The sequence below is a fragment of the Neofelis nebulosa genome, chromosome 9, assembly GCF_028018385.1.
Source record: "Neofelis nebulosa isolate mNeoNeb1 chromosome 9, mNeoNeb1.pri, whole genome shotgun sequence".
In the NCBI taxonomy this organism is placed as follows: Eukaryota; Metazoa; Chordata; class Mammalia; order Carnivora; family Felidae; genus Neofelis; species Neofelis nebulosa.
Window position 1 is genome coordinate 139941501 of NC_080790.1, and position 13442 is coordinate 139954942.

At 58.4% G+C, this 13442-nt stretch overlaps 1 long non-coding RNA gene across 2 annotated transcripts; it reads right to left on the minus strand.

Moving 5' to 3' along the window:
- Nucleotides 1-2360: 2360 nt before the first annotated feature.
- Nucleotides 2361-12748, minus strand: LOC131486038 (uncharacterized). Of its 2 annotated transcripts, XR_009249153.1 has the most exons (4): nucleotides 11724-12748; nucleotides 9034-10954; nucleotides 3347-3436; nucleotides 2361-2726 (listed from the first exon to the last, which is right to left on the minus strand). It is a non-coding gene; the product is annotated as an uncharacterized LOC131486038 (long non-coding RNA). The 2 variants fall into 2 exon arrangements; XR_009249152.1 differs by lacking the exons at nucleotides 2361-2726; nucleotides 3347-3436 and having other exon boundaries at nucleotides 5948-10954.
- Nucleotides 12749-13442: the final 694 nt, after the last annotated feature.

Consider the following 13442-nt stretch of genomic DNA (forward strand, 5'->3'; position numbering starts at 1 on the left):
AGGGGCCTCCCAGGCAGACGTGGGGGGAGGAGAGAAATGGGTCCAGGGACAGACCTCCACAGGGCAGGGACTCCACACGCAGGCATCTCCTTCCACGATGTGGGGAGGGGAGCGTGTTCCTCGATTCCTTGGCCGACGCCTCCCGGACGCCACCGTGCTCCAGGCCTGTGCTGGGCTCCGGGGACACGTGCTGGCACGGGAGGGTGACAGGAAATCAGAAAGGCCGTGAGTCAGGGAGTCAGAGCCAGAGTAGCACAAGGACAGTCAGCAGGGTGATACAGAAGTGTTGCTTTGGAAGGGAGCCAGGAGGGCTTCCAGGAGGCAGTGTCGTGGGAGCAGGCCTACTCAGGCATGGCAAGGTGAGGGCCCAGCAAGGGGTTCTCCTGCAAAGGCAGGGCAGCTGGGCACTAGGTATTACCTGTGCTGGGCTGGTCTCCTCACTGTCCCACTGGCTAGTGGTGTAGACACAGGGCCAGGCAGGTAATGGTCACCCAGAATGGCTTTGGTCCCTCCTCTGTCCCCTCCTGCTGCATGGCCCCAGGCTGGCCTGGGGCTCAAGTTTGTCACCTCTGTGCCCTTCACTCTGTGTGCAAGGACCAGGGCGTGGGGAGGAGCTAGCCTGGCCTGATCCACAGAGCGGGAGGGACACGTGAAAAGAGACACAGAGCCTGTGCGGGACGGCTGTGCAAATGTCCTGGGCGGCACGGCCAAGGACGAGGTGCCTCGGGGCACACAGTCCCAGCGGCGTGTGGAGTCGGGGCCCCCCAGGCCGACCGGCAGACAGCAGGGCCCTCAATCTGCCCTCCTGTCAGGAGGGTGAGAACGTCCCAGCAACAAGGACACTGCTAGGCCCAGGCCCGCTGGCAGCGGTGGCATGGCACGCGTCCCCGCCCGTGCCACCCGGGGGAGGGGAAGCAATGGGCATCTCTCGGAGCCTGAGCAAAAAGCACGGTTGCCTCTCTGGGCTTCCTCACCGACCTGACACCCTGCTGGGGACACTGGCCCGCTTCCCAGCTTCCGCCCCCATGGCCACCTTCTGGCCAGCCTGTGGCTGTCCGGTGTCGATCCTGGCTCCATCCTGGCACCCAGCAAGGGTCTCACATGTGGAAGGCCCCCAGCGGACGTCGGTGGCATAAGTGCATCAGTGACCAGGGGATTAATCAATCAAGCAGTTAATGAAAGAATGGATGGTGTGGTGACCCGAGGGTCCAGGGCCACCGGTTGTGACAGCCTCGGGAGAGCCCATTCTCACCATCTGGCCATGTCTGGACAGCACAGCCAACCCATCCCTGCGTGTCCCGTCAGCACTGCCTCCCCTCAGACGCACCGACTGCTCTCCCGGATGGGGGCAGGGCGCGGGCAGAAGGCCATCTTCCCAGTTCTCTTAGGACGGACTTAGCATCGGAGCAAAGTCGGTCTTAAGGAAGCATAGCCCACCTCCCCCTCCTTCCCACCCCGGCAGAACCCCGATCTGTGGCCTGCCTGTGGCAATTTCCTAACGTCTACTTATGGAGTTGACACAAGAGTGTGGGGGCTCTGCCCCTTTCCAGGGCCCTCCACCCCCCATTTCCTCCACTGGCCACCCGGGGGTGCATGTCCCTATGTTGGAAGGGGACCCCATGCCCCAGCTCTCCCGGTGTCAGCGAGCCATGCTTGGCTTCCGTGCACCCCTCCACGGGCCCCCTGCCCACTCTTCGTGCATCCTCTGGCAGCTTCCTGGGACAGGTGCATGGGGCCCCTGTCACCTGCAGGTGGCCTTATGCAGCCCTCTTTCAAGATTCACTGCGTAGAGCTTCTGGGATTCCAAATGCAGCTTCTTCAGAACTTCGAAGGCCGTGCTGCTGTCACCTGGGCCCACGTGTGATGGCCGCCAGATCCAGGGCCAGTCAGATCCGGGGCTCTTCACAGGGGACCTGGCCTGCTCTCTGGAAGATTTAAGAGTCAGTTTGATGTGCCCTGGTTCTAGAAATGTTGCAACATCCTGACTGGGGTGGGTTTTCATTCCTTTGGCCTAGAGCCTCACGTCCTCCTGTTCTAGGACATTTTCTGGTGGATGACTGCCTTGATGAAGCTCTCCCTTCTGTGTTCTCCTAATTCACTAATTATATGTTAGATTGTGCCTAAACCAGTGGTCTAATTTTATATTTTCTCTTGTATTTTTTCATTTTGCTTTTTTCTAATTTGTGGGAAACTTATCTTTGAGTTGTCACTTTTGCTATTTATATTTTAATTAAAAAAAGAGCTCTTTTTAAAAATTTATTTATTTTGAGAGAGAGAAAGAGAGCACACACGCACAAGCAGGGAAAGGGCAGAGAGGGAGAGAGAGACTCCCAAGCAGGCTCCATGGTGTCAGCACAGAGCCCAATTCAGGGCTTGATCTCACAAACCCTGAGATCACAACCTGAGCTGAAATCAAAAGCTGGACACTTAACCAACTGAGCCACCCAGGTGCCCCCCAAATGAGCTCTTACTTATTCTCTGCCTGTTCCTTTTTCATAACATCTTGTTCTTAGGTCATGGGTGTGGTATTTTCTCTTAGAGATTTTTTTCTTTTTTATATGATCTTTTGCTACTCTTATTGTTTCTGTTTCCTTAGGGCTCCTTTATTTTGGTAGGTATGGAATCTGTCTTTCGTGTCAGATGCTCTTACCTCGAGGGGCTGGTGGTGATCCTGGAGGTTTGCTGGTCTTCATGAGAGGCACTAGGTGTATATACGAGCAGTGTGGCTGGGTGGGGTGAGGGTAGACTACCGAAGTTAAGCAGCAGGGTCCAGACACTCGGCCAGAAGTCTTGGGAAGCCAGGCCAATTCTGCAGAATCCCCCCATCTCCTGCACGGGAGGTAAGCCTGGCTGCCAGAACTCTGGGAATTAGCAGAGTCAGGGCCAAGGTCGCCTCTCAAGATGTGCCTGTGAACTCATCTCCCTGTTCCTCCCTGGCCGGTGCATGTGGTTGTGCCTGGGCCCCCCTGAGCCCCGAGAGAGAACCCGGGGCCTCCAGTCTTCTGCCAGCCTCTGCAGCCTGGGTCTGGGGTCATAACTGCTCGTGCTTGTTCTAAACCCCCCTCCATGCCCCACCCTCAGAGCCCCCTGGCGTGCTGGAGCCTCTGTGGTTTCCCTTGGTCCGACTGCCAGGGCCTCCGCGGCACCTGTCTTCCAAATGAGGGAGAGGAGGTGCCACAGCGTCCCTCTGTGGTCCCTGCTGGGTCCTGGGAGGGGATAGCGGTACGTGTGCCCGCTAAGCTAGGTTGAACCGGAAGTCACCCCCTTACATTTGGATTTGTCTGAAAGGCACTTTTGGAAGCTCTCACTGTTGCTGTCCCTCATCTCCCGCTACCACCATACGTACCTCCAACTACTCAGTAGAAACACTGGCCAGAGGTGGGGAGGGCGGGGGAAGTCTTCTGGAAACATCAAGAAATGTCACTTGAATGCCTGTCTGCCAGAGAAGGAAGAAAAGCCGTGTCTGACCCAAGAGCTAGAAGCTGGGGGGTTGTGGTGAAGGGGCCAAGAGCACCTGCCAGGTACCCCCCCCCCCGCCCCCCCGCCGCTTCAGGAAGAATCTGAGCAGTGTCATAGGACAATTACATGAGTTGCTGATAAATAAAACCAGGTTTCTCATGAAATCCAGATTTCTAGGGGTGCCTGGGTGGCTCAGTCGATGAAGCATCTGACTCTTGATCTCAGCTCAGGTCATGATCTCACGGTTTGTGAGTTCCAGCCCTGCTGGAGGGAGGGATTCTCTCTCCCCCTTCTTTCTGACCTCCGACCCTGCTCGCACGCTCCCTCTCTCTCAAAAATAAACAAACATTTTTAAAAATCTAGATTTCTAACTCCTCTTGAAAACTGGCGGGCCTGGAAGCTCTGGAGACAGCACCGCATCGGGCACTTAAAGCCAAGTGTGCTTGACAGGCCACTTAATTTTCCTGAGTTTCTATGTATTTATCTGTCAAATAAAAATTGACTTTAAACTCCCGACAAACCACCTGGGGCAATGGCCGTCCCTCCCCCCCAAGAAACATGACGTCCAAACCCCGCCCGCCACGACGCAGCTCTCCCTACCGGTGAGTGTGCGAGCCCCGGGCCGGGAGAGTAGGGCAGCAGTGGGCGGGACCAGGGCCTTGGCCTGTCTCCTCCACCCACCTGGCGGCAGTCTGCCCTGCACATCTGGACTAGGTGCTCACACCTGCTGCAGGCACTGGGGACCAAGGCTGCTCTCACAGGGCTGGCATCCTAGGGGACAGAGCCAAGGGCACCTATAGGGATAGGCTGTGGGGGGTAAAGGAGGGAGGGATGCAGGGGATGCGGGGCGGGGCTGCTTGGCCATTTTCACAGGGTGGCTGGTGGCTGCAGATGGTCCGTCTGTTTGGATGACATCAGAAAGAGAAGGGAGGGCCGGCCCATAGGAAGCCCAGAGGAAGAGCGTCGAGGAAGTGGAAGACCGACCTCCCTGGCATTTCGAGCCCCTCAGGAGTAAGGGTGTGGGTCACAGCCCCAGGTAGGCCCCCAAGACCTGCAGAGGTGACAGCAGAGGTGGGGTGAGGCTGGCCTGGCCGGGAAGGCTGGACAGCGGAGGAGGGAGGGGGGGAGAACCAGCTGAGCCCCGAGACCAGATGTACCAACTAGGCTGGTTTGCCTAGCTCCTCTGTGAGACCTCCCTCCAGGAAGAGAGGCTGGGGCGGCCCTGGAGGACCGGCCACGTGCAAGGGGACGGCACCTGTGGGCACAAGGAGGGAACTGCGGCCACACAGATCTCCTTTCCTAAAGGGACTCGCAGTCCAACTGTGAGAGGCTGAGCACCTGTGGCCTGAGGCTCTGACTCAGCCTTTGTTGAGCCCAGCAGAGATGATGGGAGGCAGTGGCACCAGGGCCTGGCCATTTCTGCCCAGTGTGGGGCTCCTCCCCCAGACTTTCTCTCCTCAGCAGCAGCTCCCGCTGGGTGGGCAGAGACTTGGCCAGGCCTGCAGAGTGGCTGACAGCTCCCAGCCCAGCCTGACTTCCCCGACCTCCCCCATGGGTGTTACTCCCAATAATCCATACCATCCCTCGTCTCGGCACCTGCTTGCCGAGGCCAGCCTGGGACCCTCTCGCTTGGACTTTGTGTGATGACAGGCAGGGCAGCCGGGACAGCTCATCTATTCGCTCAGCAAACGTGTGGGGTGGATGTGTAACGGCACACTGGAGACCGTGGCTTTCCCAGCCTGGCTGTGCACTCGGGCTCTGCTCGGACGGTGGGCACGCTCCCCACCTGTCCTCGTCCTCAGTCTCCTGTTTGTGAGACCACTCTGGAGCGTTGCTGTGCCTGTCAGGCTGCTTAGCACGATGCCCGGAACACGCTCAACAATTACAAATCTCAACTGCTGTGGTTTCTCCTTCGAGCACTCGCTGCAAAGTATTTACCGTGTGGGCTTTATTTTTCCGAGAAATGAAAACGCGTGGTCTGCGTGCATCAGGATGGGGATGGAAACAACAGGCTTGAAGGCCTGGAACTGGAGATCAGGGTCTCTGGGCTGCATGCCGGTGTCCACTGTGCTGCGTGACCAGCCAGGCTAAGAGGCTTCTCCCAGGGGTGGCCAGTCCCCTCCCAATGCCAAGCTTTGAAGAAAGTTCTATCTGTCCTGCTCATCTGAGCACAGAAGTCTGCCCCTCGGGCAAATGCTGGCAGGGAGTGGACACTTGGTGCCGAGGCACTCGCCCAAGCAGGGAAATGAGTCTCATTCCCGGATGGAGCAGCAGCACCACTGACACGCGGACACCCTGTCCCCAGATAACATCGGGCCGGGGCCGGTTGACCTCACATGCTGCTGTGGGAATATAGCGTGGGACGGCCACTTTGGAAAACAGTCTGGCCGTTTCTCACAATGTTAAATATGGAATGACGACGTGCCCAGGCAATTCTACTGCTAGGTATATACCTGGGAGAGATAAAAACATAAGTCCACACAAAAACTTGCACACAAATGTTCACAGCCGTGTTATTCGTGGTAGCTGAAAATTAGAAACGACCCAAACGGCCATCACCTGAGAAAACACAAGCAACTTCGTACAGTGGAACGTGACTCAGCCATAACAAGGAAGCACCAATCAACACTGCAATGTGGATAAGCCTTGAAAACGTGTATAAAGGATGCCAGGTGAAAGAAGCCATCACATAAGACCACGTAGTGTAGGGGCACCTGGTTGGCTCAGTCGGTTGAGAGTCCAACTCTTGATTTTGGCTCAGGTCATGATCCTAGGGTTGTGGGATCGAGCCCTGCATTGGGGTCTATGCTGAACACGGAGCCTGCTTGATATTCTTTCTCCCCTCCCCCGCTCATGCGCGCGTGCATGCTCTCTCTCTCTCTTGCTCTCTGAAATAAAAGCCAAAAACAAAACAAAACAAAAGGACCACATAGTATAGAATCTCATTGCAGTGAAATTTCTAGAACAGGCAAACCCACAGTAGTTGCCTAAGTCTCAGGGAGAGTGGAGTGTACAGTGATTACTAGTGGCTAGAGGTTTTGGATGAAGTGATCCAGGAATTCACTGGAGGTGGCTTTACGCCTCTGGTGCTATGCTAAACCCCACTAAACTGTACGCTTTGAATTTTCTTAACGTTTATTTATTTTTGAGAGAGCGACAAACAGAGCATGAGTGGGGGAGGGGCAGAGAGGGAGGGAGACACAGAATCCGAAGCAGGCTCCAGGCTCCGAGCTGTCAGCACAGAGCCAGATGTGGGGCTCAAATCCATGGACCGTGAGATCACAACCCAGGTTGAAGTTGGATGCTTAACTGACTGAGCCACCCTCGTGTCCCTAAACTGTACGTTAAAAAAATTTTTTTTATGTTTATTTTTGAGAGAGAGAGAGAAAGAGAGAACAAGTGGGGGAGGGTAGAGAGGAAGACACAATCCAAAGCGGGTGCCAGGCTCTGAGCTGTCAGCACAGAATCCAACGTGGGAGTAGAATTCACAAACTGTGAGATCATGACCTGAGCCTAAGTCAGACTCTTAACCGACTGAGCCACCCGAGCGCCCCTAAACTGTATGCTGTAAATGGGTGAATATTATGATACGTAATATCTCAAAATTTTTATTTATTTTTATAGTTTCATTTTTTTTAAGTTGATTTATTTTGAGAGAGAGCGAGCGAGCACACGTGCATGCACACGCAGGGGAGGGGCAGAGAGAGAGAGAGGGACAGAAGATCCCAAGCACACTCTGTGCTGACAGCAGCGAGCCCAATGTGGGGCTTGAACTCACGAACCGTGAGATCATGACCTGAGCCAAAACGGACGCTCAACCACTGAGCTACCCAGATGCCTGTCCATAAAACTTTTAAACAAATAAGGAAGTGAATAAGGCATGAATTCCAGTCCAGCCCATGGTGGAGACACCAGACTCTGGAGTGATCATCCTGAGGTCCCGCAGTTCATGCTGAATGCTGTCTGTGAAAACACTCTGCCCCCGAACCCAGCAAGAGTCCCAAGGCAAACGTGGCTCTCCTGGCCCAGAGCTTGAGAAAGGCAAGTATGTATTCACATAGGTCTGTGATGGCCTGTAGGAACAAGATGGGCCACGGGCTGTGGTTTCGGGCGCCGTCCTCTGTGTGTAGCCGCTGGTACCCACTGGAAAAGCTGGAAGCGGTCTTGTACTGAGGAGCCATCTTCCTGGGGTACGAGCCCTCTTCCCAGCCCGGCCCACGTGCTGCCTTGTGTCCACCTGGGTACCTACAGGCTCCTCATGCACATTATTTCTTTCCACCCGGTGCATGAATCCAGCCTTTGCGTTCAGGATGTTTAAGGCAGCAGCAGAAGGGAAGGTTTATTGGGTTAACACCCCAGACCTTAACGCAGTGAAAATACCCGTGTGCCTGGCTCATCCGCATGCTCCAGCCTTTCACTGGGCCGTGAGAATGTCTTAGTAAGCGTACAAGGGCACTCAGGTTGGCTTACAGAGCGCTGTCAGCGGAGTCCAGGCTTTGGGAGCCTGGACGGTCTCTCCCACTCCCTCTTTACTTCGTTCTTGGGGCTGCAGTTCTGCCCCACCGGCACACAGGGCCCAGCCTTGGAGTCGACTTGGAGCAGGCATCCTAGGACGCTCCGGGTAAGCCTGTGGGTTTCCATGGCAACTGCCGAGGATGTGCGGTGAGGACAGAGCCTTGAAGAAGTAACTGCTTCCCCAAATGCCCAGCTCCAGCCTCAGGGCAGCCCCCATCCGGGACACCTTTGAAGGGTGAGCTCCTTGAGCACAAAAGTCACTTCTGGTCCCTGGCCCCCAGGGCCGAGGGCTGTGGGGCACGGCGCGCAGGCCAGCGGCCTGACGCTCCAAAGGGAATCCCGGCCCTGCTATCTGCTGGTTGTGTGGCTCTGGCCGAGCACCTGGCTGGCCGCCTCCCCTCCGAAGGTGCGGTGTCACACCTCCAAGGCCCGGGACCGGGGTCAGGGGAGGGGAACACACGACCGGGCGGGCACCGGTGCCGGCACGGGGCAGCTCAGTAAACACTGGCCGTTGTGGGCACTTAGTAAAAGCACGGTGGGTTGCCCTGGAACAAGGCTCTCCGTTTACTTTCTTTCCAAGTGTGATAGACATGCGCACAGAAGTGCTCAGGTCACGTGTGTTCAGCTCCACGGATATCCACAAATGTAATGCACCTGTGTAACCAGTACCCATGCGTGGCTGGCTCCCGAAGCCACGTGGGCTCCTTCGAGCCCTTAGGCTCCTAGTGACCACCACCGTAACAGCGCGGGCGAGCTTCCCTGTGAGCCTACGTGCAGGGGGTCAGGCCATCGTTTTCCGTCTCTTTCTCTTGCCACCCTGTCCCTGCAGCAGAGTTCCACTCACACTCAGTGCCCCAGAATCTTCCAGCAGGGCACACGCTGCCATCAAAGGTCCAATCTGCTGCCAGCGGGCCCGGGGGTTTCCGGTTTCACTGCGAAAGCGTTCTGGGGCACAACTACTGGTGAGCAGACGCACCGTCGCTGGGTCCTCAGAGCCATCTTTTAGGGGCACGGGGCCATACACTCCCCTTCCCTGCTCGTCACATCCCCTCTCCTCACCCTCAGCTGTGGCCTTGGTCACTTGGTCGTCCTTTCCCTCTTCCCTTGGGAACTGTCAGGGGACAAGGTCCAGGTGGCCGGCAGGCGGCCCAGACCGACTCGCCGTGCTGGCCGCTCTCACAGCCCCTGTAAGCTGAGCCTGACAGACAACAATGGCACGCTCCCCTCGAGCCAGGCCGGCTGTGCAAGGGCTCTCTCAGGCTGGTGGGGGGCAGGGTGGCACCATCAGGGGCCCCCACCAACTAGCAGGGGAGGGGGAACCAGGAGCCACCCCCAGGCCATCTCCACTTTGCTGTCCAGCTCTGTCCTCAGCAGGCCACCCCCAACCACCCCCTCACCTGCCGGGAGGCTGTCCCTCCGGGCCCCTCTCGGCCTGGATGTCTCTTCTTCCCTGGAAAAGGCCGAGAGGGGCCCCAGGCAGAGGGAAGAGGTGGCAGGGTCCTGTGGCTGAGGACGGCTCCGGCGGCGGTCCTGAGGCCGCCCGTACCCCACCCAGGCTGTCACCCTCACCGCCAGGGCCCCGCAGGCAGGGATCCGGGACGGGGCATGACTGGGTTCTTCTGTGCGCTAGTCCCGCGTGAGCAGCTCCTTGCACATTCAGTGCTCGTCTCTCTGAGGTGGGGTCCAGATGTCTCGTACGCTGGGAGAGCCCACAGCCAGGAGGCCCCGGGCCGGGTTCCAGCAGTGAGGCCCAGGAACATGTCCCCCCACACTGTCGCCACTCTTCAAGCCTTGGGGAGCAGCAGCGGAGTTGACCGCCATCAGGAGAGAAGCCCCTCGGGCCTCCTCTGGTGCCCTCTCCTATTTCCAGAATCTCGAAGGGTTTCCCTCTGAACTTCTGAGGGGCAGCTCCCCTCGGGGAGCCAACTCTGCTCAGCGCTCTGCCCAGCGGGAAGCCGGGAAAGGTGGCTGTGGCTTGCTGGGGTCGGGGCCCTAATGTTTTTCTTGGACTTCTCACTCCCTAGCTCCCTCACACCAGAGTGCTTAACTGGGAAAGGGTGGAGAGGGAGGGGAGGGGAGAGGGGGAACAAGATGCATGAACCTCAGGCCCTCACCTACTGGTGCTCCTCGTGTCTCTAAGGAAAACAGCCCTGTAGGGCCCCGGGCAGGAGGAAATGGATTTCAACAGGATTCACAGAGAGCAGGTCAGACCTCAGAATTCTTGGCTCCGGAAGAACAACAAGATCCCCTTCCAGTCTTTTCCCTCCCGGCTCCTCGGCCACCGAACACCCCGGGCCTCCAGCCCCTTTCCCTGCTGGGAAGGCCTAGTAGGTGGCACCTTCAAAGCCAGCCCTGATCTCCGTGCCCAGCCCACCTGTACTCTCAGCTGCCTCCGGGCGGCGCTACCTGCAGCGGGGCCAGGGCTTCCCCAGAGGTGAGCACCCGCCTCCCTTGTGCCAGCCTCAGGAGACGGGTGAGGTCCTGCCCCGCTGGCATGCTCCCACGCTTCAGGCCACTGACTTGACTTGCTCTGTAGATCACCCATCACTGACGTGTCTTTGAATCAACTCACCTGTTACGTTTTGCTCCTAGCAAGCAGTGATACCTAGCATACCCATGGTCACGTGGCCCATACTTCCTCAGGGGGACATCAGAGTCACAGTGATAGGCTGTGGCAACGTGCCCTCCTCTTGCAGGACGCTGGCCGTGTGACGCTGCCAGCCTGTGATGGGACCCAGGGCGGCGTCCCACGTCCACACATTCACACCTGTCCTTATGAGGGCCCGCTTCACTCTTCTCCATACACACAGCAGGTGCTTAGGTAAGCAGCTCATGTCTGCAGTGGGTGGTCCTCGGCACAGCCAGCTTCCCATTGGGTGGGCCCAGGCGGTGGGCTCCTGGCCCCTGCCAAGGCCCCCACGGGCACGGTCTTCCAGGCTCCTCACCAGCACTGACGAGATGGGCAGCACAGCTATAATCTCTGTCGGACAAACGGAGAAACTGAGAGAGGGAGTCCGAACTGCTCAGGGTTTCCCAGCTCCTCAGCAGTCTCTCCGTCCACCCCCCCCCCCCCCCCCACACACCCCAGGAGTCTAAGGCTTGGCGATAGATAGGCTCAGTGAAGAGCTGTCTAGGGTGGACGTGCTGGATGGGTGTGCCCCAGCTTGGGACACAGACCACGCCGATGACCTCCAGAGTCAAGTTTAGGTACTGCCACAACCGTTCCCCTTCTCAAACCTTTTGCAAAGTATCCTCTGCTCTGGGCAGGACACCAAGGAATGGGTGGTAGGACTGGCATTCCTGGGCCTGTGTGCCCCATATATTTTTAGCCTCTGCCCTGCCTGGGCATTTGCCCTGTGGCTAATGTCCTCAGGGAACCACCTAGCTGCACACCAAGAAGCCTAGCAGGCTCTTGGAGGTCTCCGGGAATGACACCACACCCTGGTCCTGAGGCTTCGGGTCTAATTCTCTTTTCCTAGACAGAACCAACTCCTGTTAGTGAAGAGTCCTTCCCCACCTCCAACACAGAGGCCTGTGGCCCAGAAACCAGGATCTGGGAGGCACAGAATCTGTAACATTGGGCAAGTCATGTTCTAGAGCTGGAAAGTGGAGGGAAGGAGGGCTGTGGCTGCACGGGGGGACAACCAGGCCAGATGGTTGCAGAGATGATCAGGGGACAGGGGACGACAGCTACTCCAGACAGGTGCGCTCCCAGGGAAAGGCTGTGCCACAGTGAGGGAGAGCCCTACCTCTGTTCCAGGAGCAGGATGCCCGGATCCCCAGAGATCTCTCTCAGTGGGGCTACACCAATTCCATGGCCGTCCTGTCCTTGCTCTCCTCACCACTGCAATTTTCCACGAGTCAAGAACCAGGTCTAAAACGTACAGGTGGCTCTTGGTAGATACATTTTGAAGACTTTTCCATCTCTTCTGCTCCCTTTTCTCAAATTCTGGTACTGGCCATGGCTGAGTGCCGGTGGGACCAGAGTGTTCTGTGACGGGCAGGCACCTGTCCTGCCAGCAGCTCCTCTGTCCTGTGCTGGATCTCAGTCCTCCTCTGTAAGACCAGGGGAGTCAGAACGCCTAGTCTGTGGGGTGGCTCAAGTTGTTCCCTGCAGTGGCTTTCATTCGTTTGTTTGGCACTCTGGTAAGAAACACATCCCACATTTGACCCAGTACCCACGTAAATATTCACACATATAAATGGCCTCAACGCAAAACAATATTCTCACTATGTGGGATGCCCTGATATTTTCCGTTTTATTCTGTTTCATTTTTATAAAATACTGGTCACCATGCACCAAGTTTCTTCCAGGGCCCAGCACTAATCTCTGATCTGATGGGCCGGGCCAGAAGGAGAGACGGACAAAAAGCCAGCGCACACGTGCGCGCTTAGTGGCTGACCGCGCAGGGACAGTCGGAGCCCCCCTCTCCGCCTCTCACCGAGGACGCCTAGGAGGCCTCCGGGCGGGAGCCGGGCGGGCCAGGCCAAGCCAGGAGGGGCTTTCAGGCGCTGGTAGCGGGCTGGGATTTATTTTAAGGGACACGAAGCTACCGCAGGTTTGGGGGAGGGGAGGGATTAAAAGAGAAGATGCGCTCAGCACTTTATATTTAGCGGCTGACGCGCCGGAAGCGCTCGTTACCCGCAGCTGCCACTGCGCCCAGAGGGCAGCCCCCGCCTCCGCGTCTGGGGCAGGGACCCCGAACCCCGCCTTCAACTCCCTGAGCAGGGACTCCTGAGCCCCCGCCTCCACGTCGCAGGCAGGGACCCCGAACCCCGCCTTCAACTCCCTGGGCAGGGACTCCCGAGCCCCCGCCTCCACGTCGCAGGCAGGGACCCCGAACCCCCCCCCCTTCACCCGGCGGGTCAGACACCCTGAACTCCGCCTTCACCTTCCGAGACAGGGACTCCCGTCTCCCGGCCTCCACTCGTAGGCAGGGACCCAAACCTCGCCTTCGCCTCCCGGGCAGGGACCCTGAACCCCGCCTTCACCTCGCTGGACAGGGAGACCTGGCCCCTGCCTCCACGTCACGGTTGGGGACCTCGGCCCCCGCACCCCGCCTCCACGTCGCTGGCAGAAACCCGCAGCCCTCGCCTCCGCCCGCCCCCCCCCCCCCCGCCCCGGGCAGGGACTCCGGCCCGCCGGTGCTTTAGAACGGGAGGGACGGGACACACCCCGGCCGGGCGGCCTTCCAGCCCAGCACAGGGGAAGCTCTTCTGGTCTCTTCCGCGGAGACGCTATGGAGCTCGGGGGACTGCTCTCAGGAACTGGCGCCCAGGGCTTCGCCGCCACGCTCCGCCCCCGGCCCCGCCCCTCCAGCATGGCCCCCGCCCCCTGCCTGCGCACGCGCGCTCCGCCCCTCCCGATTCCCACCCCTCCCCCCGAGCCTGCCAGCCAGGTCTCGTGCTCCCACCCCGCGCGGGGCCCGCCGGGAGTTGGCCGAGGAGGGGGCGGAGAGCCGGGGGAA